This window comes from Schistocerca americana, chromosome 1, assembly GCF_021461395.2.
Source record: "Schistocerca americana isolate TAMUIC-IGC-003095 chromosome 1, iqSchAmer2.1, whole genome shotgun sequence".
Taxonomy (NCBI): Eukaryota; Metazoa; Arthropoda; class Insecta; order Orthoptera; family Acrididae; genus Schistocerca; species Schistocerca americana.
Window position 1 is genome coordinate 1,206,656,267 of NC_060119.1, and position 27,498 is coordinate 1,206,683,764.

The window sequence follows — 27,498 nt, forward strand, 5'->3', positions numbered from 1 at the left end:
AATGGAATCTGTCAAGAAAGAAAGGAATTCGGAAGGAATTGGCTGTGGCTTATAGTAAAGGACCAACAGCGGCATTCGCCTAAGTTGGGAAACCCATTTTCAAGGTTGCCGGGGGACGGATTCGAACCACCTCGCCTACCGAATCCAGCGTTGCTAACTCAGTGCCTCGACGCGCAGATCTACCCGGTCGTTGGAGAATTTGGAAAAAACTGTTTGTTGTGTACTGTTTTAAAATTAAATAAAATGCATTACAAAAAAATAAATAACTCAGATGTTATATGTTTTTCCTTTAATTGTGCATGTCTGGTCATTTGATAGTGCACGAATGCATGCATATTTTTAGATATAATTGTGCACGAAATTCCTGGTTTCAGTTATTATAGCGTTGCAAGAGCGCAAATAGGTTTCTGACGAAAAGGGCGCAGTCGGCTGGATGAATTCAAACAGCCTGACGAAAAACTCTTTTAGGAAGGAATGAACTATATACTTTGCCAAAATCAAATACCGCTGCCGTTGTCCACAAACCGGTCCCCATCGTTCCACAGAGGAAATGGATTTCATAATTGAGTACCAACCAGGTGACCAGATTGGGCGATATTTTGTCCTTCTGGCTACTAATGGATAGAATTTGAACATATCTTTTAAGGAAATGCACCCATCGACGTTTGGGGGATATTTTTGTTGACCAACGCGGTATTCGGGCAACACAGGCAAATCCAAGTGTATTTTTATGCACTGATTTTAATGTAATGTCATTTGTAATGTAGTTTACCGTTCTGCTGCCTTGTGAAACACTGAGTTATTGCTACCCCAGAGTTTTACCAGTCTCCAAATAACGTCTCCAATGCTAACATTAAACACCTGTTGATAGGTAATTTGGCTATAGTAGTAGTGCATACATAATTTTATAACTCATCCTAACTCTAGTGAACGAATAAAAATCAGTTTTCCTCTTCTTTGTTGTCACAAACGTATTCATAATTAGAAATTATGGTAACAGCACCCAGCACAAGAACAATAAGCGGCAGCTCTTACATTAAATTGAACTGCAAGTAAGAACTGAACTGATTGATAAAACAACAACTGAGTTCAGGTAAGGCATATAATGAACAATAGTTGGTCTTGACTTGATTGGGGATGGGCAATAGGCGATAGTGCTACCGATATGTCGATAGATTATCGGATGCCTCGTTGAGTATCGATTGTGTGTATCCCTCTTTAATCGTATGATTGGAAACCAAAAAATCTTTCAATTACACTACGCGGCAACTAGGCAGTGTGTATCTTCATGTAGGTGATGGAGGGGAGGAGGGGGGGGGAGGGTCCGGTGCCCTAGAACCCCCCCACGTCCTTTGGCTACGTCTTTGTGGCAGAAAACGTTGGACAGCATGTTGAACATGTCTTGCACCAGTCTCATAACAGCTGAAAACCAATGTCATTGCTGCTTTACGTGCGGTTTTTGGCCTCAGGACAATTAAAAACTGATTTTTCACATCCGAAGAAATACTCCATTGCTATGTTGGATTGGCGTACCTGGCTAACAGTGACAAAACCGTTGAGTGTCAAACTTGTGAGGTCATGCACATTGCACAGTGCACTTGGTTCAATATGTAACTCACACCATCGCCGTCGTGGTGCGATTCATCCGTCATTTACAGCCGAACCCATTTACGCTATGACGCTCGCAGCACCATCTGTCGATAGTATTTTCATTCAATTTTCTTTTTGTTTCCGTAACGTTTCGTCGATAATGTTCTGTTCTAATTTGACGCCATTCTGAGCTACGGTTCTTTTTACGGCGTTTTGAAACTGGAACATTAACTATAATCACGCTGCATTATACAGCGCTTAATCGTGTAGAAAGCCAAATATTTACAAATGCTACGCAAAACACGACCTCATGTCTACCAGCAACAAACACAGTATAAAATGGTGATCACGACTGCGCATTCCTTATGCTGCCAGCCCGGCCCTTCGGGGGGAATTGAAAATCAATAAAAGAAAAAAAAACGCATTCCTTCATGTGATCAGTCACTAGAATGCAGTACCGACCATAAAAAAGGTGTGTTCTTAGGTGCCCTAGGGTCTAGGTTCAACACTCTAGCCTACCTCTTGAATAGAATGAACAATGTTACACACGTTATGGACTGACAAGGGGAGGCCGCCAATTGCGAAATTCAGATTCGATTCATACTGCGCACAATAAAACCTCATGGCCAGAGGTGTAATGTGGCAAAGCACCAAGATGCACTTCTCAGCCGTTGTCGAGAAAATCGACAGTTAAGAGAAACCGTTGCAGTGAAATACTCTCTACGATTAACAGCTCTCTACAGCGTCGTGGCGCAGCGGTAAGCGCTCGGGTTCGTAATCCGAAGGTCGCCGGATCGAATATCAAGCTATGCAACCTTTTTTTTAGTATTTGTTTTTTATAATTCAAATATATATATATATATTTCCCGGCAATCAGTTGCAACAATTATGCATATAATAAGTTGTTGAAAGTCGTTTGTCGTGGAAAAACTGGCGACTTTGAACATCATTATGTTTTCCGCAAGCAAAGTTGTATTTCACAAATGTTATTAATTGTCTTCATAATGTTAACCACGCATAGTTAACGGAAGACGTAGAAACGATATTCCGAAACGAATACGTATAGCGTAAGTCAAACGTTCGAATTAGAATAGAGACCCCACGAACACAAATTTGCTGTGGCAGGTATGAAACATAAACTCCGTTACTCGCTCGTTACACTTGAAGGACAGATGTTGAATGGAGCGAAACGAGCCGCCGCATAACAGCGTAGTTGCCTGCTAACTTCGAAAGAAGGTAGATGCGGTCCCTAGCGCAACTTATAACATTGTCGAAAATCAGTGCGGACGGGAGAGCTTTGGTACACCCTGTTAAAAAAAACGGAAAAATGGAGGCGGTACAATTGGAGAGCGGTCCGCCTTCACCAACATGCATAAGCAATTCATTAATACTATATTTGAATTACAAAAAACTAATAAAAAAAAACTGCATGGCACGAGATTACGAACCGGAGCGCTTACCGCTGCGCCACGACGCTGTAGAAAATTACTAATCTTCCAGAGTATTTCACCGCAACGGTTTCTTTTAACTGTCGATTTTCTCGACGACGGCTGAGAAGTGCATCTTGGTGCTTTGCCACATTACACCTCTGGCCATGAGCTTTTATTATGCGCAGTATGAATCGAATCTGAATTTCACAATTGGCGGCCTCCCCTTGTGAGAGTAAATCCAAGCAAGATCGAAGTAACAGATAGTGACATAAATGAGATTAGCGACGAACTTAACATCAAAATTGGTGACTGCTAAGTAGACGAAGTGAAGGAATTGTGCTTCCATCAGAAACAAAGTTACACATGATAGACCAATCAAGGGGGACATAAATAGCAGACCAGCAAAGGCAAAGAGAGTATCCCTGGCTAAACGAAGTCTACTAGTATCAAACATCGCCCTTAATTTGATGAAGAAATTTCTGGCAACCTACGTTAGGAGCACAACATTGTATGGCAATGGATCACGAACAGTTGGAAAACCAGCGAAGGGGAGAAGCGAAGCTTTTGAGATACGTTGCCACAGCAGAATGTTGACAAATTACGTGCACTGGTAAGAAATGTTGAAGTTCTTCGCAGAAGTGCGAGGAAAGGAACGTGACGTGAAGCAAGGTCTCAATGATAGGGTATGAGATCTCGGAAGGCACCGGAAGCCACAGATCTGAAAAGCGAGGGACCTACTCCGTGAAGTGAGGAAGAGAAAGTCTTATTTTGTTGCTGTATCGACTTCCAGATGTGTCAGAATAATTAAATATGACTGTCCCACATAGTGTAACTAAGACTTTCAAGATATCGAATGGACAAATATGTCGCACACAGACTGTATGGTCTACATCAGTTAAAAGCTGTGGTCCTCTAGAGAAGCTTTCTGTATTTTTGCTGCGAAAGTAACTGTGTGAGCTGCACTGAGAAGAGGGTATTATTCTACTTCCTGCCCGTCTGTTGTGAGCTCAGTGAAAGACGGTTACTTTGGGTACTAACAGTTGGCTATAATAAGGTGACGCGGTAGTGTAAGACTGTTCTGCAGCAAAGAACTTAGCTGTAAAGAAGGAGACACGTGGGCGTGGCTAGGTCCAGCCAGCAGCCAGGCGCCTTTGATACCCGCAGCCTGTGGTCTACGGCCTGTGGTTAGCAGCTTACCTGCCCCCACGCGCCCCTGCTGCCGCGTCATTTAATTATCCTCCTCTCGGCTCTCCCAACCATCACGACGTGCGCTGCTTTGCCCTGTAATTACTGCTGACGGCTGACGTCTGCTAAATGTTACGACGTGACGCGAGACATTTTTACAGAGAGCGAATTTTGACATCCATTCCGACGACTGGCGGTGAAGCGGAGCCGTTAACACGCGCTTTGTCTCCGCTGAAATGGGATGCTTAATTTATTTTACGGCTTCTGTTGAATTGGTTGGGTTCTGAGTTAGCGAATAGCCGTGAAATGTGTGGATACGCGGGATTCTCATCAGATGTTGAGATCCAGGAGACAATGCAGCATATTAAGAGTCAACGTTTATTGCTCTCTGTTACGACATGAAGGCTCGGCTCTGAGCACTATGGGACTCAACTGCTGAGGTCATTAGTCCCCTAGAACTTAGAACTAGTTAAACCTAACTAACCTAAGGACATCACAAACATCCATGCCCGAGGCAGGATTCGAACCTGCGACCGTAGCGGTCTTGCGGTTCCAGACTGCAGCGCCTTTAACCGCACGGCCACTTCGGCCGGCCGACATGAAGGACTTCGAGCGAAGTGTATGATGTACAACGCTTGAGATGATGCAAATCGTAACTCTAGGGGCTTAGTCTTTCCATAACTATCACTTGCTTCCATTCTAACACATAAGTAATATCTCATCTCCAGATAATTTCTACTGCCACCATGACTGAGGCAGCATTGGACTTCTTGTCTTACTATAGGTGTTTTCGTCGAAGCTTACTGTATGAATATACTGGGACAGACGAGATGGTCAAACGCTTCGTAAAATCATTTGTCTAAAAGAAAGAAATGAAATAGATCAGAGAAACATCTGTCTCGCCTTTGAATGATTTCGAGCATTATTTCATGAATTCATAAAAAAATTGTGCACTGTTTTTTGCTATATTCTTCATGAGGCGTAGCGCCATATAACGATCCTGCCTTGGAGGCGGTTAAGTGGGAGATGTGTCTCAGGGCTGGATAGTGACAGATGGTGACGCGAGACTGGATGCGCACGTAGTTTATGTATCAGCCGATAGATGACAGTATTGGATAGGGGACTGATTTAGTTTCGATTGTGCCCAGTAGAGTGCACTAAAATAATAGAATGTTTTTCATAAACTGTTCGGGTATTTTCATAAAGTGTCATTATGTCTTTTTGTGTATGTAAAATGTTATAAATGTGTTTTAGCAGTATGAATGATGCGTGGGTGTGGAATATGAAGATAATTGTTTAGCGAGTTACGTAGTAGGATTTAGTGTGGGAACATTTCGAAGAAGTATGGATATGAACGAAAGGGATTTTTGTAGAATAGATTTGTAAAGTAAGTTTATGGTAAAGGGAAAGTTAATTCAGGTATAAATAACAATAGTAAATAACTTTATGCATAAACAAAAATTCAGCATACTAGATAATTACGTCGGTAAAAAGTGCAGTCATTAGGTTTACTATTTTGCGATTGGTTTTGGATGAAAAGCGCGGACTGACGCGGGAGAATGTTGTTTTGCTATTGGCTGTTGAGTAAACTGACCAATGGCAAAGCAATATTTTTCGCTCGTTTTTCTCTGCTGGTAGAGAAGACTTAGAGCGTTCTAGAGAAGGAGTCGAAGCCTAGCCATGAAAGAGATCGGACGATGAAAATCATAAGTTGCCGGATCTAGCAGTCTTTCATACATCAATAGTGTTGGAAAGTGACGGCATAATTATTCCGATGTGTGTGTAGAAATTTCGGAATTTTTAAGTGAATTTTGTGACGAGATAAGACATACATTCTGCGTGGCATATTGAGCTGGTTGGTGGCTAAAAACTGTGACTGCATTTGGTACCGACAGACTTAATATTTGGCGAGCGTTCTCAATCAAAAACAATTAGTATTTTTGTAGCTATTACGTTTTCGGGAAATGCAACGCCATAAACTTGCTAACGTGAGTGAAAGGGATTGTGAGTGACTGTGTTAAGACTAGCACGGGCTTGGCAGTGATACTTGTTCACCTAAGTTTCAGAATATATTAATTGAGGACAAAATTTCCAACCTTTCATTTCGTGTTTCTCCCGAATCGTAGAATAGTGACTTTAATTGCAGCCTGATTCACGTCCAAGTACAGTAGGTTTCACTCGGCTTCCCTACTGATGATCTGCTGAGACAATGTTCACAGGTAGGTGCAGGTACGTCGTAAAGGGACGGAAAGAACCGCGCCGCCGCATTCAGTACGTTTGAAAGTTGAATAAGTCTTTCCATTTTGGGAACCACCAAAACAAAATACTGGATTATTAGTGGAATTAGCCCTCATACTTGTTAGAACAAAAGAGGTATCGAAGAGACAGAAATTTTGGCTTACTCGAGCCCACAGCACGTTAGAGAAAGATCGACAAGACGGCAGCAGGCCAGTTAACTACCGTACTTGCTGAAGAAACAAAGACAGTCAGTCGAATTTGAAACACACTTGGTGCAAAACTGTACTGTGAGAGAATATGAGCTGTTAACTGGCCTTGAGAGTTACAGAGATCCATTGGAAGGGGCACCATAGACTATGCCGCTTACCACCATAGCGACACCGTGTAGGTACTGTCGATCCCGGGCGTGCTTTGTCTCAACACTGGCGTCTTTTGATGTCATATTCTCACGACGTGTCGGACTTATAGGAGGACTATTTTTTGCCAAGGTCCGATAGTCACGAAATTAAAATCACAGTGAAAATCTGGTAAATCGTTGCGCAGATATCTTGTGCACTGTCTCTAGTACGCACGTCGATCGCGTCACGTCACACTTTTCAGTGCTGGGTGCACAGTAAGCACGTAAAAATACAGAGAACAACAGTCTCCAGCTAGGTGCGAAGACCTTGCTGTCATTAGATATCTTCATGCTGAGTGGTTCCGCCTGATTTCACGCAGTCCACGTAACGTAACTGTAATGTGTAATAGCAACGTGTTGAAGCTCGACATACAGACGTTCGTGACGCAGGCGGTCAGGGAAGGAAGTGAGCGTCAACCGATGATCCTGTTCAGCGGTTGCATCAGGCGATTCGAGAAAATCGAATGCAAAGGACTATTCTGAACAAGCGAAGATGAATGCTGTCATCAGATTTTGTTCTTCTTCACGACAATGCCGGAGCACGCACTGCACTGCTACAAACACGTTTCTGCAGTGTTTTCGAGAGGAAGTCCTACACCACCAACCACGCAGCCCGGACTTGGCGTAGCCACACCATCAAGGAAGCTGTACAGATCTAGTCCTCTCATGTGTTTAAGGTGGGCGAGGACTTTTTTTAGCTCTATTGTTGCCATCTCCACGGGGTACCAACAAGTGGACGCTTAATAAACGTCTGCCTTCACGACCGAATGTGCCACGAACAAAATTTGAATGGAAACAGTTCTTACTAACGATTAGCGCCGTATTCCGATTCTATATAAAAATGAGATACGGTAATCACCAAATTATTCTGTCATCACTGTCTAATAGCCCCAACCTTCCACAACATGTTGGTAGTTTCCGAATTTCGTGCATAGTTTATTTTTCTGGGAAAGATTTGCATATTAAGTTTTCTTACTTGCTTCAGATGCTTTTAATCGAGCCATGGTGTACTAATGGGGTGATCATGCGAATGTAAAACCTTTCTCACTCAAATCCTTACCTAGCCGTGGTGTACATTTTCAAGCTATCGAGGCTTTGACAAGAGACTATCAGCGGTATAACTGTGAGATCGAATGATGAGGAAATGCTGCACCCATAGTCATTTAAGGAGAGACAGAATTTTGATTGCTAAGCTTGAATAAGGCAGACCCCTCACCAGACTTACATTCGCTGGCTTGGTAACCCATTTAAGGGCATTTCACAGTAACCCCACTTTCCAAATTTGCCTAGGAAAACAGGAAGAATTTTCAATGTCGATTACAGCTAGAGTGAAAGACATGAGAAAGTACACACCTGGAAGACTGAGACTAGCTATAGGAAATGCAAGAGGAATTTGCTTACAAAGAAGAAGAGATAAGAAAAATATTCTCAGAACAACAGACAGATTTTGCAGCTATTTCAGAAACTAAGAAGAAGCTAAAAGATAATACATACATTGAAAAATATGTTATATAGTGGAGTACCACAGAAAGAAAGAGCAAGTAAAAGTATAGCAGCATAAATAAACAAGAAATGGGAAAAGTATCAAGAATAATAAATACATAAATGAAAGAACAGCGACGATAAAAACAGAAAGAGAAAACCTAACTCTGATAGCAGTTTAAGCACAGGAGGGAGGTGAGACTGAGAAACGAGTTACATTTTACGACACTCTCCAAAACATTATGGACCAGTATAATCAAAAACATCATGTTGTTCTGTTTGGTGACCTAAATGCGAGTATAGCAGACAATTCAATACTTAATGTTGTTTGGATGCACGGAAAAACAACTTTCAATCAGACTGGACAATTGCTAACAGATTTTTCCACTTTTAATGATTTAAAAACAACGAGAAGCTTTTTTAGATAAAAATATTCACAAATATACCTGGACCAGTAGAGGATGTATATCAGTTACAGATTATGTAACGGTGAATACAAGAATACAGGGTCAAGTAAAAAGTACAAGAGTATACATAAATTTTGATATTGGGACTGGTCACTACCTTATAATATTTCAAACTGACACTTTGGCTAAACGGATGCAGATGAAGCCTTTTAGTACACAGAGACAATAAGAGCTTTATAAAGAATAACACAGGATGAAAGCATTAAGGGTCTATATCAGATTGAACTAAGAAAAAAAATAGAACAATTAGCTACACAGGACACCACTGAAAAAGAATGCTCAAGTATTGAAAAAGCATTATAAAGGTTGTAAATGGGGAATTAGGACAGAAAAAGAAATATCTCCGAGGGAATGAATTACAGAATTGGTAAACAGAAATTGCGGAAGCAATGCCAGAAAACAAACACAATACAAAAACTGTTTTGAGAGCCTAATCTCGAAAATAAACACATCTGTAGACAAAGCTGTAAACAAAGAAGCAATTAAACAAAACGAATAGCGATGAGAGCCCACCAGCAAGCTTGGGAGAGATACGTTAGTAATAATCGTACAGAACATGATATTCGTGGATATCAACAGATGGCATATAAAAATTGGAAAACATTAAATAAAACAGAAAAGCAAAAAATTCGTTTGAATAATCTTATGAAAGAAGAGTGGCTTAAATACTATATAAACCTGCGGTATGATGCTAACATAAAATTAAAAGCCTAACTTATAAAATAAATAAAATAAATAAATAAAAATATATTGTTATTTTGATATTGATTATTCTATCTGTATGATGGTGATTGTGATTGCAATTGTATTTGCTTATCTGGAACGTGGACGTTTAATTATTCGGTATCAGACGCTTGACAATGGCTTTTTCGTAAAGGCAATGTTACTCGTAGTTGACCGTGAAATAAAACTGAATAATCGGACTTCGTAATTAAATCGTTTCCAAAGACTGCTGCGGTAGGTGCGGACTCATAATCTAAATCTCAATATTACAATAATTTGCCAGCCATGCCAATACGTCGTACAGAGTTGATTGTCTACTAAACATAAAAAAGTTACACAGTTAGTTAAATCAGATATATTCAATGAATAAGCCTACAGTTCATAATCCTACTTACTTTTATAAATATAATTCTTTACAGAATCGAGTGCCTAGTGTGGTTGCAACTCGCAGTATTCTTCTATAACATGAAATATGGCGGTGTGCCAGTCAATAAAATAAAATACGTGCTTCTCGCACCACTTCAACCAGAGCTCTTTCTTTCTTAATCAAACATAAGAGTAACGTAATTGTGCTTTTGTTTTATCAGCGACACAGCGCTGCAGTTGTGTGCCATAGGCTTTATTTATTTGTCACTGATTATTTATTTAATTAGTATTTCGCGTTTCCGCGGAAACTCACGCTCGGCATGCAAATGTGCCTTTATATTGCCCCCTGAATTGCGAGGCGAAAGGACACACCTGCAGGCGAGCAATTCACCTAAAGGCACAAGAAAATCTAAGTTATCTACAACTATTTACATGACTTACATTACACATTATACACATTATATACAAAATTGGAATGACGCGGGTGCACCGTAAAAGTTCTTATGTTGGCAGATAGAGTGCACGCATGCGCAGAAGCGTCTGTGTAACTGCGGCACTGCCGTTATATCGTACAGTTAGATCACGCGGCACAGTATTGCAGTTCATATTGTTCGTGTGCGCGCGTTTTTCAGTCGTTGCACAAGGAAAATATTCAACCAAGATTACATATGAAGACTACATTCTATGACAGGTAACTTAGTTTTAAATTTACAATATTTGTTATAACACAATACAACTTAGATTGTTGAATGTTCTTAGTTACATAGTATTGTTTTGAAATACTTCAAAGAAAAATGTCCGTATTTTTCAGGTGCGTTGACCTATACACATCGTGTCGTTATTACAGTTCATATTCATCCGCTGCACAATAATTTTTTACAGGTTAGTATCGTCGTGGTAAAGTTTTTTGATCACAGTAACATCGTTGTATAACAACGTAATTAATACATAAGCGTGTCCATTTCTCATTTCCATTATAGTCGTAGTGATGCAGTTCGTTGTGACTAAAAGCATTGCTTATTACAGATCAGACGTGACCCGTCGAGTAATTGGTCCACGTGCAGTTCGTTTTTTACATTCCGTGGAAGCTTGGTTGCAGAACCTCGGACGGCACATAGCTGGCGTCGATCCTTGGACAGTCCAGGTAAGAGTGTCCGTCACATTTCGAGAACATTTCATTCCCTGAAGTTCCAACCAAAATTCTTCCACCCGTCGTGTTGTTTTCTGGACAGGCACTTTGTGTCCATTTAATCCAGTTAACATCTTGAAGTTGGGTACTGTAGTAATGTCACTAGACGATGCACGAATTATGCACTTCACATTTTCAGTTTTTTGCTGAATATAGCTCACCTAAATGTTCGTAGTTATTAATCAAGGAAATCGTTCATCGCGTTTACATTGATACGCTGCATAATGAATGGCATTAACAGTTTCTTTCACATAGGTTTCCGCGTAGTTGCAGAGTTAGTAATGTTCGTTAATGTCCGTGAACAGTGGTTCACTATGCGGTGTCTTTTTGGCACTCGTTTTGTTCAAATTTTTACATAGTAACAGTTACACTATACATCAGTTAAAAAAATAAGTAATTATACATACACACGTCACATATTTTCTTAGCATAAACATAATATAGTTGCACATAAACATGTTTACATCATCATTACATCGCTATAGGTTATTACATTGTGTCACATTTGATTACATGAATTGCAGATATTTACATCCTCTTTAGCGGTTTGCTGGGATATTATCGATGTTTTTTTTTGTGATGTCATCTGAAATTAAGATAGGTTAGACACAACATTCATTACATCAGTAGGCAAGACCAGGCGTTTTCACTACTCAATAAATATTCAAAATAGTAAGAGAGAGAAAATGTTCGATTCCTCGCGTTTTGTGCGTGTGTGTAGAGTGTCTGTGTGGCCTTGACTACTGATAGATGCTTTTCGTGTTGAGAGATGTGCGTCTAATCTATTTCTCAAAGTAAAAGATCGCTTCACAGATGACGTCTGTCAGTTCGTCAGGTGTCACACCAAGTCAGTGGTACCTTCAGTAACAAATGTTCCGTGAAAAATTAATATGTCATCCACTGCTACGTAATCATAAATTTTACTTTAATATTCCGTCTTTCAGGTGGAGGCGCGCGCTGAAAGAAGAGTTCTTCTGTCTTCAACTGCGTCACTGGAACCGCTGAAATGAAAATTTCTATACTACTTATTATCTGTGTTGTAACAACAGAGTTTTTCGAGTTGCTTAGCAATATTTTGATGGGTATGACCTTGACATTATTCAGCATGAAATGCTCTAAGATCTCGGTGTGCGTATAGCCCAATAATTTTGTTAGTTCTAGGATGTTGTAACAGATACGCACCAGGATGCGGTATGTTAACAGTTATATAAGGTCCTTCATATAGCAGACGCCACTTAGCGTTGCGTCGTTTGAGTGCTATAGATTTATGATGAGTACGAAGTAGTACAAGCATTCCTACCTCGAATTTTTGTTTTCTTTTTATTATGTTTCTGTGATGTTTGTTTCGTATTTGTGCGTGATGTGTCAATGTAGTCAATACTTCTTTTATTTTCTGTTCAGGTGTGATTTCCTTGTCTGACAACTTAGGTAATGGTTCTATCCACTGATCGTTCTGTTTGCAATTGAACATGATCTCGTTAGGTGTGTAATTCGTATCGTAAATATTTAAGTTATTGTGTACGTCTTCGAAAAGACTTAGGTAGGACACCCAATTAGTATGTTTTGATGAAATATAGGTCCTCATGAATCGATGTAATTCTCGGAAAAGTCTCTCAGTCGCGTTACATTGTGGACTAAACCTCGAAATAAATATACTTTTGATGTTATTGTCCTTCAAGAAATTTCTCCATTTGTACCCAGAGTAGTATGCTGCATTATCTGATAGAATTGCTTTAGGTTTTCCCACGTGCGTCAGGTAATCACTTGAGAATCTTCGTATTATAGCATTTGCAGTGGCGGATTTTAAAGCATAAAGTTTTACATGTTTAGAAAATATATCGTAAAAAGCTAAGATATATTTGACGCCTCCAGAGCTTGCTGGATGCGGTCCACTGATGTCAGTACACAGAATTTCCAGGGGTTTACTGGGTAAAATAGAATGTAAATCTGTTTTTGTGGATAAATTCTGAGGTTTTGATTTTTGACATATGACACATGTTTTTAGTTCCCTGTAAATTTTCCTTCTCATATTGCTAAAATAACAGTATGTGCTGAGCTTTGCCAAACACTTTTTCGTCCCATAATGACCCCAAACTAAGTGTGTGTGCCAAATTAGATTACGTTCAGACTCTTTGGGAATGCATACACACCAGTTAGTAGCATTTGGATGTCGGCGGTAAAATAACACATCATTGTGTAACTTGTAATACTTAGTCAAAGGATGATTGTGTTTTTCTACCAGTAATGTTATTATCTTATACCAGTGAGGATCAGATTTTTGTAATTCAGCCATGTTTCTGCACATATCAATATAATATTGGTGATACTGCTTGTCTTGCATTAAGAGAATCCTGTAGTCATTTATATTTTCTAAGTCACTGTTGGTATCATTCATACCTTGTGGAAGTCTAGACAAAGTGTCTGCAATGGTGTTGTCCTTACCTCTTATGTACTTAATTTCAAAAGAGTAGTTCTGAAGTGTAACTGCCCATCGTGATAGTCTAGGATGTACAAGTTTACAAGTTAACAAAAATGTCAGGGCCTGGTGATCGGTGTAAATTACCGTATGTTTTCCAAATAAATAATAATTGAATTTCTTGAATGCCCATACTATGGAAAGTGCTTCTAACTCAGTAGTGGAGTATGTACGCTCACATTCAGTTAGAGTGCGACTCGCAAACCCAATAATTCTTATCTGTTCCTCCTCTTTATTCTTTACAACTTGAAATAAGCAACAGCCCAAGCCAGTACGTGAAGCGTCACAAGTCATACAAAAATCTAAATTGAAATCTGGATGGCTCAATATGTTAGCATTCACTAAAGCATGTTTAATTGTATTAAAGTCATTCTGGCACTGTTCCGACCAGATCCAAACTTGATTCTTTCTGAGTAGATTTAGCAGATGTTTACTGTTCAAAAGTGGTTGTGGCAAAAAAAACGTCTGAAAAATGAACATAGCCCAAGAAATGATTTTAACTGCTTTTTAGTTCGAGGGCTAGGAAAGTTTCTGATAGCATCTAATTTACTGGGATCCGGACGTATGCCCTGTGAATTAATGATATGTCCTAAATACTTTATCTCACTGCAACCAAATTTTGATTTTCTTAGGTTGGCTGTGACTCCAGCTCGTGCAAATTTTTTTAAAATTCTTTGAAGAGTGTCAACGTGTTCATTCCAAGATTGTGTAGCTATCAGTATATCATCTACATAGTGTGTGACTGTCTCAACTAAATCGTCGCCAAGCACGGTATCCAGGGCTGTAATGAATACCCCAGAGCTGACATTCAGTCCGAAGGGTAGAACACAAAACTGATAGGTTCGCCCCCTGAACATAAATGCAGTATATTTCCGAGAATCAGGAGTGATACCCACCTGCCAAAACGAATTAGCGAGATCTATTGTGGAAAAATATTTTGCATCTAGAAATTTCTGTAATTGCTCTTCTAAATTTTCAGGTTTTGTGTGAACCGGTAAAATTATTTCATTAATAGCTCGTGCGTCTAACACTAACCTAATGCTTCCATTTGATTTTTTGACAACAAGTAGAGGACTACAATAAGGTGAGGTGGATGGTTCAATGACCTTCCAGTCTAACATTTGTTTTAATTCTTGCACACAGCAGGTCGTTGAGATAACGGTACGTTATATGTCTTATGGTAGAAGATCTTGTGAGGCTTAACTTCAATCTTGTACACATACGTGTTGATAACACCTAACCGTTTGGTAAAAACTTGTAAATATTTGGATAACACTTCCTGTAGTTTTATACGTTCATGTACACTGAGAGCTGTAGCTTCACTTATCTTATGATCAAGCAATGTTTTCAAGTCCATTAGCTCTGTGTCAGATGAGTGTGTTTGCATGTCTTGAATGTCTTTGTCAAGTACTAACTGAACCTTGTACCCTGTACAGTGTTTGTCATGCTTTAGAGTTCTCCTGTCCAAATCAATAATAATTACACTGCCTTTATCATTTAAAATACATTTACCTTTGGAGAAGTCTATAATGCAGTCCTTCTCGCTCATAATATCTATTCCTAATATGCAATTTGTCACAAGGTTTTGTACAACCAGGAATGGCCATTGTACGGTTCCATTACCTATTTTAACGTTTACAAAAACTTTCTTCGTAACCCTACATGACTTATTACCTAGTGCAGTAGTTATTTTACAGATTTGGGCAGGAAACTCAGGCACAGGTTCCAATTCACACATCTTTTTATAGAAATTAAAAGACAAAACGCTCACAGCTGCACCTGTATCTAGGATAATAGTAGTTGGAATCCCACCTACTACACCAGTAGTAGATGCTAAAACAATTTCATTTGTGTTCAAACGACATTGTGTACTGTCTTGTAAAAGTTCATCTGATATATTGTTATTGTGGTTGTATCTTATAAATAAAACAGGTAGTTTTTGTTTAGAATTACTCGGCATATCATTATTCTGTTGTTCAAGTGTGGTGTCAAATAACTGATTAACATTGAAGTCGCCCCCCAAGAATTCTTCAGCCACGACCTGGGGCAAAGTAGTGACTGTTTCTAGTTTGTTGGATTAGCATTTGTACTAGGTACTGACACAGATTGAGGTTGTGCATCAGGTGTCATTTCTATTATATTCACATTCGGATATTGCCTATTGTGATCTCCAAACTTTTGCGGTTGTTGTTGCTGTTGCGCATTATAACTTACCTGTCGGTCGTAAGGTATGCTCCAATTTTGACCTGGTGGCTGCTGTGGTAAAGCAGAGTTTGAATGAAAGTACTGATCGTTACGAGTCCAACCTTGATGCTGTCTTGGCTCGTAGTTATTATTATTTCTATTTCTGTTTGTGTTTTTGTTATTACCTTTGTATCCGTTGTTACCGTTGTAGTTATTACCGCGGTGCCTCTTGTATGGATTGCCGCATGAAATGTTATTACTGTTGTAACTATTGTTTGTATTGGAATACGCGTGTTGATTTTGATTTCCGTACTGAGACGGCATGTGAGTTTGCTGTTTTTGTTGTACCGCGTATCCAACTGTGGGCGCGCCAGAATTGTGTTGGCAAGCCTGCATGTTTTGCATACCACTAGTGTAAACATTGTGGCTGCTGTTTTGCCGCGCGAAGCGCTGATCTTCAAGTAACATGTCAACCGAATCTAAGGCTGTTAAAAAATAATCTGAATCGTCATCCGGGATATGTAGGAGTTTTTCTTTAATGTTGAAAGGCAATTTGGCCTTCAACGCACGGAGTATATCACGCGTTGCGACTGGTTCGTCTAAAAAATGTCCCATGTTCAAGTATTTTTCAAAATATCTGCGTAAGTTACCATTTTTACTGTTAAAAGTTTCAGGTTCTAAAATTTGTCTTCTGAGTCGCTCCTGGACGGATTGCGACCAGAATTTGTTCAGAAAAGCACGCTCAAACTCACTGTACGTGGTACATACGTCAGCTTGACTGTATGCCCAGACAGCTGCATCGCCTTGAATGTAACCGACAATATATGAAATCTTTTTCCGGTCACTCCAAGTGCGTGGAAATGCGTTACTAAAAGATTTAAGAAAAATCACCGGATGAATGGTTCGTTTTTCTGGGGATAAAAATCTGAAATTGCCTGTGTTTCATTAAGCTTTCATCTTCCTTCGCATTGTGATATGGATTTATTCCACTGTAATTACTGGGATGTTCAGCTGGCGAGTAATTACGATAATGTTGCTGTGGTTTACCATGATAATAGCTTGTGTTTGTGTTTCCACATCGTGGTATGTGTTGCAGTCGTGGTGTGTTTTGTTCTTGTGTATTTGTCGTGTGCGGAATGTGTGTATCATACTCGAATGTATATTGGTTTCTGAACTGTACATTTTGACTGATATTTTCGTTACATTCAGACTGTAGTTGATCGGTGAATTGTCTCATGGGTGCAGTGACGGATTGTACTGCGTCACTGATCAGCTGTTTGTTATTAGTAATGTATTGCGCTACGGAGTCGTGCACAATTGTTGGTAAATTTTCACGTAAGCATCTATCAAAATGTTTGTCTTTGTTCTCAACCCAATCATGAAATTCTTTATTAATATTTTGAAAATGAGCTGTGGCATCTGATTGTAAGATGTCAGTCAGGTGTTGTTCAACATTGTCAAATTTATTCTGTACGTCAGTAATTCGTTTTTCAAGGTTGTCATGTACTGAAGGATATGTTTGAATTTGTTCAGTAAGAACTTCACACGTGACATTAAGGTTTTTTACTTGTGTCTGTAAAAGTGCTATGTCAGTTGTAGTCTTTTCTTGTCTCGTATTGAGCTGGGAAAATTTAGTACTGAGTTCGGTCATCTGTTTGGTCAGTGTGGCGTCTATAAGTTCCACACGTTTACACAAAGTGTCATTACCTATCTTGATTGCTATGAGATCAGATCTGATTTCGTCATTTTGTGTTTTTAACTGTTCATTTCGTGTCTCTAATTGTGCCTTTAAGGTTGCCATGTTTTCGGCGTTCTGTTTCCTTATGGTTGCCATATTTTCTGCGTTTTGTTTCATTAGCATTTGTAACATGTCGGCAATGTTTACCGTTTGCAAGGTCTCTGCCCCCGCCGCGTCATTAGACGTGACGTCATGCATTAACATGGGCTCTGATTGAGATTTTGAAATTTTTGTAGTGGACGGCCTATCGTCAAAATTTTCGTCAACACTTGCGTCAATGTTTGATGAATCGTCACTACCGGTTGCTGTCGTAAAGTCATTTTCTAACACTTGTCTCAGGTCCGAGTCGGATTGCGCCTGAATAGTACGTCCTTGCTGTTCCATTTTTGAGTATTGTTTTCTAGTTATTACCATGCCACACGTGATATATGTTTCAAGAAAATTCTTGACACTGATTTTAAAATAAAATGTAGTTGAGCATGAATCGCTCGTAGCAACAATGGCTGTCTGTTAATTTAAAAATATAAACTGAATTTGAGAGTATTGGTAATGGCTGCTGGCCATGTTACATGATATCGTACAGAAGTCGGCCATATTGTACACGCGTGTATTGGTATTGTTGCATACGTTATTGTTTAGGGAAAAGTACTGAGAATGAAATTTATCACTGAAACTGTTATGCGGAAAAGAAATACTACAGAATTTACTGAAAAGCTAATACACTGAATTATACGTCTGGTCAAGCCTGCTAATGCAAAGATGCTGCGTCTTACCTTATTTTGCTGGAAGTTTCATTGCGTCTTCCCGCAAAATTTCAGAATTGGAAAATATCTTCAGATTTTGTTATCTCTCATACATTGACGTCCAGGTACAGAAAGTTGATTTTTTACATGAAACAAAGAGAACAATGTAACAAATGACAAAATAACAAGTCCTGTCACGGTCGCTAATATAAAATAAATAAATAAAAATATATTGTTATTTTGATATTGATTATTCTATCTGTATGATGGTGATTGTGATTGCAATTGTATTTGCTTATCTGGAACGTGGACGTTTAATTATTCGGTATCAGACGCTTGACAATGGCTTTTTCGTAAAGGCAATGTTACTCGTAGTTGACCGTGAAATAAAACTGAATAAGCGGACTTCGTAATTAAATCGTTTCCAAAGACTGCTGCGGTAGGTGCGGATTCATAATCTAAATCTCAATATTACAATAATTTGCCAGCCATGCCAATACGTCGTACAGAGGTGATTGTCTACTAAACATAAAAAAGTTACACAGTTAGTTAAATCAGATATATTCAATGAATAAGCCTACAGTTCATAATCCTACTTACTTTTATAAATATAATTCTTTACAGAATCGAGTGCCTAGTGTGGTTGCAACTCGCAGTATTCTTCTATAACATGAAATATGGCGGTGTGCCAGACAATAAAATAAAATACGTGCTTCTCGCACCACTTCAACCAGAGCTCTCTCTTTCTTAATCAAACATAAGAGTAACGTAATTGTGCTTTTGGTTCAAATGGCTCTGAGCACTATGGGACTTAACTGCTGTGGTCATCAGTCCCCTAGAACTTAGAACTACTTAAACCTAACTAACCTAAGGACATCACACACATCCATGCCCGAGGCAGGATTCGAACCTGCGACCGTAGCGGTCGCGCGGCTCCAGACTGTAGCGCCTAGAACCACTCGGCCACAATGGCCGGCAATTGTGCTTTTGTTTTATCAGCGACACAGCGCTGCAGTTGTGTGCCATAGGCTTTATTTATTTGTCACTGATTATTTATTTAATTAGTATTTCGCGTTTCTGCGGAAACTCACGCTCGGCATGCAAATGTGCCTTTATAAACTGACAGCAATAACCTAACTGACGTAGCAATAAAATAGCTCACAGCGACTTCGGAAACCACAAATAATCAAAATGCAACAGGTTTAAATCTAATTACCGAAAAGTTAATTAAATATGAGGAATTATCAGCACACAATCATTTGCATTTGCTGAAAGCAAAAACATGTACGAAGTTGATGGAAAGAAAAACTAACGTCGATGTATAGGAAAGGAGATTAATATATACGAAGACACAGGAAAAGTATGAGGTAAGTTCATTTTTTCATTTTTTGAGTTTTCATCAAAATATGAAAGTATGGAACGGACCCAATATTTTCTATTGTAGTATGTAGGCAAAATCAAGCACAGTCTTATTATAAACGAGTTATGAAAAAGTCCGGTACAGGGAAAGAAAGAACGCAGTCCATATGAAACAGGGAAATAAAAGGCTTAGTCCATTAAGTGCTGGCCTTTAAATAATGATATAGGTTACAATCCTGACAAGCAGTTGTTGTCAAGTATTGTTGTAATTATGTGCTTCGGTGGTGCATTAAACTGTTCTGTGCAGGTCTTCGTATAGTGCACTAAAGAGTCTGCAGTTTTGTGAAAAAACGGATATGGGACATGAGCCAATTAGTAATGTCTATAGTGAAAGTATGGAAGGAGGTCAGCAACTAACAAAGAAAAGGAAAAAACATGACTGCTTCTCTGAGGTAAACGAAAAGATTAATCTAACGTCTCATGAGATGTGAGGAAACTGCTATTGTAGGCTACAGTGCTTTGATAACGTGCCTAACAAGACAAGAAAAAGTATTTTCAAAGATTTCAATATGATGGAATCTAGACTTTCAGAATGCTTATCTATGTGGTCTCATTCCTGTACTTCCAATACAGCGTAGAAGGCCTAGGAAAGACGAACGTGAAGCAAAATTTAACAATGCAACCTGCAAGTACAGAGTTCGAGGACAAATAGGGGATGGGGTGAAAGTAGTCGTAGTTTGTTTTAAGGCATTTATGGCAATTGTGATGTTACAAAATAAGAGTGATGTTGTTATTCAATGGAAAGTTGGAAATTGAGATTTAGCTTACTGTTTTATCAATCACAGTTGGCGTAAGAATCATGGATTGACCATTGTCATAAAATATTGCATTATGAGATGTGATTAGTTTTTACTTGCAGTTTCGCGTGGCTTGAGGCAGCCACAACTAGCGTGCTGTTGAATAAGAAATTGCGTTATCGTCTTTCTAATTACTTCATGATCGTAGATACGATCATACCCGGTTGTGAAGTTATTGTTATGACAAAACAATTTCCTAAGGGACCAGAAAGTTCTTAAGGGCGCAAAAACAACTGTAACATCACACAAAAGGAAATTCAATATTAAAGCTGATGCAAGAAGACGATAAAACAGTTTTCTTTTTATCAATGTAACACGCACATTGGACTGCTGATCTTGGCGTCTGTAATATTAGCAAAATGCATAATTAAAATGAAAATAATACTGAGGAGATAATAGGAATGAGCACTGCTAAATGATTCAGTATTCCCAGAACAAATATTTATTATAAACTAAAACATATCGTACCTTAAGCTTAGTACTACAATGACGGTAGATTTTTATGTCCGTATCATGTCCACTGAGCGCTCTTTTATATAGCCATTGTCTTCTTTGAGTCGCTCGTGCGTCTTTACACTTCACTCAAACTTAGACATAACACGTTTTTATACATTTAGTAAAAAATTAGATCAGACTGCCACAAATCTGCGTCCGTCTTACTTCAGAGAAACAGCACAAGTCTTCTTAGCGCTCCAGGCTTCATTTGTTCTCCAGCGAACAAAATAGTGAAGGATCGTATATCTATCCGTATTTTTCTGTTTTTATTGCCGCCCAAAGACGACAAATTACATCACTAGAAAATTCCACCGTCGCTATGCGACGCCTCATTATACATTAATCATTATTTACAAACAAGTATTTGCCTTCTGGCTGAAAGTATTAACTACTCGTATTTGCTGTTTTAATGAAGTCAAAAATAGCGAATATCTCATTGCCTCCCATGAGAAGAGAGGGAATGCCGAAGGATTACCTCGATCCTCATGTCCTCATGAGATATTCGTGATTTTTGGTGTGACATTTACATAATGTTACTGGCGTACTATGTACTTAAATTGAAATTACATTTATAAACATATATCAGATATTTATCATTTTTCAAAATAAAGTTTTTCATTCTTTGTTCATCAGTCACTTCATTCCATAATACCAAGACTAACATTTATGTGCATTTTTAAGTTTGGTCCATATTTGCTTATAACAATAAGTGAACGTTCATTTCGCTCTTCAGGGGATAGAATTCAGAAATTACTTTCTCTTGAGCTTAGCAACTAATACATGAGTACAGTGAGTGCTTATTTTCACTAAACTAGAGTGGACAATGTTCGAGCATCTGTTGACTCATTGTGGTTCAATTACAGTTTAATAACGTAGCACTACACTTCGTGATGCTTTCACTTTCTGTGTTAGCTGTCTACGGCGTTCATCATGCAGTACATCTGTCCTTTCCGCTGTGGTGCCAGGAATTCATGCGGCTTCCCGGGTTTTTATTTACAATATGAAACAGAAGAAGTGGAAAATTATTAGTATAACTTATAACCTATTGGATACATTTGTTAAGGATCGGGACTGGTCTGGAGTTTAGGGTCTTCCTATAGTGCACATTCATTTTCTTTGTCCATCAAGAGACAGGATTATAATTCATTTTAGCAGTGTTCAGGAGTGCCGGTATTAATGGCTTTAAGGTCTGAGTAATCTAACAATCTACTTCTCACTCATCTTAACTTCAACCCAAGAAAATCGCTTAATTTACATATGAAGATGTAGTCACACAAGTGTACAAATGTCTTTCCTCCAGTATGTACGATGGAAGTCATGGCGGTTAGCAGTTTAAAGTTTGGATTGTTTCGTCACCCACACGTCAGCCACTCACAGCGGCTGCACAGTGTTGCGTGAGCTCCAACACTCAGTATCCGTTCGCGCTCAGGCTGTAACAGAGCTGGTGGTCGTCGAGTGCTCCCTTTTTTTTTTGTGAACTTCGTATCACACGAGTGCATCGATACAAACACCTCGCGCGCGTTTTCCATCGGAGGAGCCAGACACTGAAGCTGCCTCCATACTTCTCTGTCAACTGCCTCCCATGAGGCTCACAGGTAAGTGACGACGAATGTTTTAGCTGTCGCTGCACTTAGAACAACACTGAACTTTGCGTTGCACCTGTTGTCGTAGCCTTGACTTCTTTTTACACTTGCAGTACAACACTACCACTAATATACAGTGAACAGTTACTTTTATTATGCACGTCGCACTTTAGTGTGCATCTTCACACAGCATTCGTGCTTAGTTCCTTCGCCGATAGAGTTCATTTACAAAACAACCAATTTTGCAGGTTTCCTCCATTGGTACAGAAAGACTTATATTCTACTATTTACAAAAGATCACTTACGAGCTAATATTTACAATTAATGGTCACTCCTTTTGTTAAGTCCAGTGAACAACTGCTTTATGAATGGACTCTTTATATCTCAAGGTTTACTTTCACTAGTGAACCTAAAAATATTCTTTCAAACTTTCTTTCAAGGGCTCATCTCCTCATTATGAGAACTACAGGTTTCGCAACACTCGTTGCATTTATTCTTTAGTGCACCCAAGATCATTTTCTACTGCCACGCAGAATATCTACTACTTAACGAGTATGCATTTAACGCTGAATCTTTTTTTTTATATATATTTGAGGGCAGACTGGATAACAATAGGTCTCCCTCTTCGCTTCATGTACTCAGCAATCGTTCTCTGTTTAAAAAAAAAATAGGGTAACGCGTGTCTACTTTTTTTTCGCATGAATGGAATTACCGACAGTTCACTGGGTTGACGCAACCGGTCCATAACAAACATTACCAAAGCTAGCGAAGTTCATCACGCTACGTGTCTCATTTCTCATAAGCACTGCTTTGCCTCGAAGCACACGCGCCTTTTACAAGTCGACCCTTGGTCTGGGTTAATGAACCAGGATCAAAAGGAACGGGCACAAGGAAAATGGATTTCATAAGAGAAGTGTCTCAGGAGGCATTTTTGCAATAAAATCTGCATGTAAATAAAATTATCATAATAAACATAGGCACATATATAAATTTCAACCTCTTTCATTACAGCATGCTTTGCTACTTCTACGTCTTACTCTGGTTATAGTCAGTATTAAGTTTAAATATCACTGCATTGCTTGTTCTTTAGATTAGCCTTCAATTAGGGTGTTGAATGGTCGCTAGATTACACTACAAATCTTCTGAAGATCTTTACTTGGACTTATTTATGGTACAGGGGGCTAGCTGTGTGGTTATTCAGTACCATGATTCTACTGAAATCAATTCGTCAGCTAACATTCCTCATATACTCTTTACATTGGGCTCAGATCACAGGGAAATAGTTTACTTTCATAGCAATTAACGGCCTCGTGGAGTACTTACGCTACATTATTGATGCTTCATGGTTTGCCTCTATTTGTACTGTATTTCACGTAACTTAGTTTACTACAGCTTATTGTCTCCTTGCGTGAACACATGTGGGTTACCACTTGTTTTTCCATTTAACAGCACGCTTTAACTGAACTTTAAGCTATTTCTTCTACTCCTGTCCACTGTCTGGAGTGTTTGAACATGTACCTTTTTTTTTTAAGCAGGTAATTTGGGCTTTTACAACAGAACTTCAAGTACTTACATTACTAAAAATAAATCTATCTTCTTGTACCTTGAGAGAAGTGCTTATTTACGCATCCTTCTCCATTTCTCACCTTTACATATTTATATAGCTCCGGGCAATCGCCTCGCAAGCACTTTTTTTTTCTTAATACTAACTTAAAATTAAATTGAAATTCTTGGTGCAACCCCAATTTCCTACTTCAGCTTGTTGAAGAAATATCAGTTGAATGTCCATCACTATAAACAATTTTTTCATACTTAACATTTAATGCTTAAAGTTTACATGTAGTAGCCGTTACCATGTAGTCAGTGCGCTGTTCAACACAATACTTATCATTAACAGTTCACACAAGGAAATTTCCAGTACGCAAGAGGTAAGAAATCAAAACAGATTCTATGTGCAGTTGGAGCTGTGTCTGTAAACTAACTCTTTGTTTCAATGGACCAATCGCTCCCGATATGGAGCAGCCCTGAATCGGCAATGATAAAACTTGTGAAACAGAAGACACCTGTCTGAAGAGACATGGAGACATGACATTGATGTTTGCTCCTGTATCAACAATGGCTGTGACAGGAATGTTGGCAATAGAAATCTTAATCGAAGCCTGGACCTGTTCATCATAAATGTCATTAATGTCTTGAGCTTCTAGGTCAGGTGCAAGGTCATCTCGTAAGTCGGTCTCATGGTCGTACCGTATCGCATTAACATACTCAGAATCACAGTATTCGTTAGTACCCCCACTGGAACCGGCAGCGACCTCTAGGAGGCTGAAAGGTGCTGCTTCTAATTTTCCGCAGGATGTTTAACCTGTTTGTCATTCATGGCCTTAAGTGTTTGTTCCGTTTCATATTGGTGCTGGTTATGTGGTACAAATGCCGGTGTAGAGGGGTAAAATCCACTGGGTGCATTCACTTGTGAATAAAATACTTGAGACGGCTGCTATCGCCCGATCTTTTGGTTGCCGGCAGAACCATTTCCTTGTGAAGGAAAGTTCGCATTTGGTACCGTTTGAAAATTGTTCCGCGGTCCTCTATTCTGTGAAAAGTTATTCTGATGTGCTGGGTGGCCTCCGCCTTGCCCATGCCACTTGCTATTTTTCGACCTATAACTTTGATTGTACACTGGTCCATTTGAAAAATTACCAATCGTTTGTGGAGAATTTCCATACTGCTCAGGCGCAGAATTAAAGGGTGGGTTTCCGTACTGATGTTGTTCCTGGTGGTTGTAAATTGGGTGGTATCTCTGCTGATTACTGTAATTGGTTTTCTGCTTCCATTTAAAGTTATTGCCATTTGCGTTTTCATAACGGCTGGCAGGTTGGCAACAGCGGTCGCAGTAGCTCGCTCTCTCCTTCGGCGCATTGTTGTCCGCGTGCGATGCATTCTGCTGGCTGCCAGGGAAGAATTTGCCGCTGCCAACCTTGGAGCGCACATCCTCGCTAATTAAATCTAAGGAATCCAGCACAGAAAGGAATACATCCGTGTCTTCTTCGGACACATTTACTAGTTTCTCTCTAATAGACACAGGGAGTTTGCTTTTGAGAATCATAATTACGTCCTTGGAAGAAATCGGAGAATCCCAGAATTTAATTTTTGCTAGATACTTCTCGAAGTATCGCCGGAGACTTCCATGCTTCTCATTGAAAATTTCCGCACCATACACCTCCTTCCTTAATCTTTGCTGTACCCCATTACTCCAAAATTTTGCCAAGAACATTTTCTCAAACTCTTCATAATTCCTACACGTGTCTACCATTTCCGTTTCCCATAATGCTGCATCACCAGAAATAAAGCCAGTGACGAACTGAATACGCTGTCTGTCTGTCCAGCTCCTGGGAAATATGCCGGAAAAATTCTTTAGGAACACGATGGGGTGTATTTCTCGCTTCTGCGGATGAAAAACAGGAAAAGTGCGATGCTTAATCACACTTTCCTCTTGCATTAAACTCACGATTGTGGGCGGATCATTTATTTTCCCTACTCGGGACTCAACAGGACTGTAGTTTTGCACGTAATCAGGCGGTGAACGATAAGGAGTTGACTGACATTCGTCACCGTCTAAAGAGTTGTTCCCTATAGTTTGCGTATGCGTGTGCGGATTTTCTACCCAGTTTCTCAGCATTCTGACTTCGTCCACTACTTGCTGCTTCCACTCGGGAAGATCCCGTGTAAGTGTCCTCTGAATCTGTCCCAATTCAGAAACCACTGTGTCTCCAGACTTACCAGGAGCAGCTAAGATTTCATAAGTTACATCCTTGACAGTCTCCCTAAGCTCCTCCCTGACCTTCTTTTCGATAAAAATATCTTTACCCTTTATCCATTCACCGTAGTGTTCCGACGTGTGTGCTTTCACGGTGCTCTTAACCTGTTCTTCAATATTGATTGAGTCTATCTGCCTCGACAGATCCTCCACTACACCTTCAATGTCAGATACTGCATGTCTAACTGAGTTTATTTCTTTGGTAGCTGCCTGAATTTTTGTGTTTAATGTTCCAGATACTTCAGCTATTTCACTTTTCACCTGTTTCTGCATTTTCTGAATTTGATCACTGATCTTAGTTTGCACCTCACCCAAATGGGTATTTAATTCAGCCGTAATTTCTTTACGCAGATCTGTTTTGATTGTGCCTAGCTGTGTTTTTAATGATTCGCTTACAGCATCTAATCGGACGTTAACAGCCTCAATTTGTGTTTTTACTGATTCGCTTACAGCATCGAATCGGGCGTTAACAGTCTCATTTTGTGTTTTTACTGATTCGCTTACAGCATCTAATCGGGCGTTAACAGTCTCATTTTGTGTTTTTACTGATTCGCTTACAGCATCTAATCGGGCGTTAACAGTCTCATTTTGTGTTTTTACTGATTCGCTTACAGCATCTAATCGGGCGTTAACAGTCTCATTTTGTGTTTTTATAGTCTCATTTACTGCGTCAAACTGTTGTTTCAGCATTTCCATTAACGCACCGAGGTCATTTGTAGCTGCAGCGGGAAGAATTTGGACTTTAGGGTCACTTTCCCCTGTTACAGACATGGTTAGTTCAGTTTCCACACGGGAACCTACCGTTCGCGATCGTAAAGGGTATGGGATACTATTAACGTCTTCACTCCCGTCTCCTGTTGTCACCTGTCTCTGTTTACTATCTGCCATTTTCGTCAGTAAACCACGTGCTACGCAAGGCTTTCGTCGTTTGTCAGTGACGTGGTGAGTCCGCTAAGAGCACCACTCTCGCGTGAGCAACAAATGAAATTCTATCTGGCGAGAAGACAAGATGGAACCTAAACGTTTCAGACAAATGAATGAAGATGCTCTTCACTGCAAATTACACACACTATCCTCCATGTTGAAAATGTAATACAGCTATACTAACAATGGGGAGAAATAATTTCTATTATCAGACTACGAATAATTTTACTTTGAAAGATAAAATAAAGCAGATTTTCT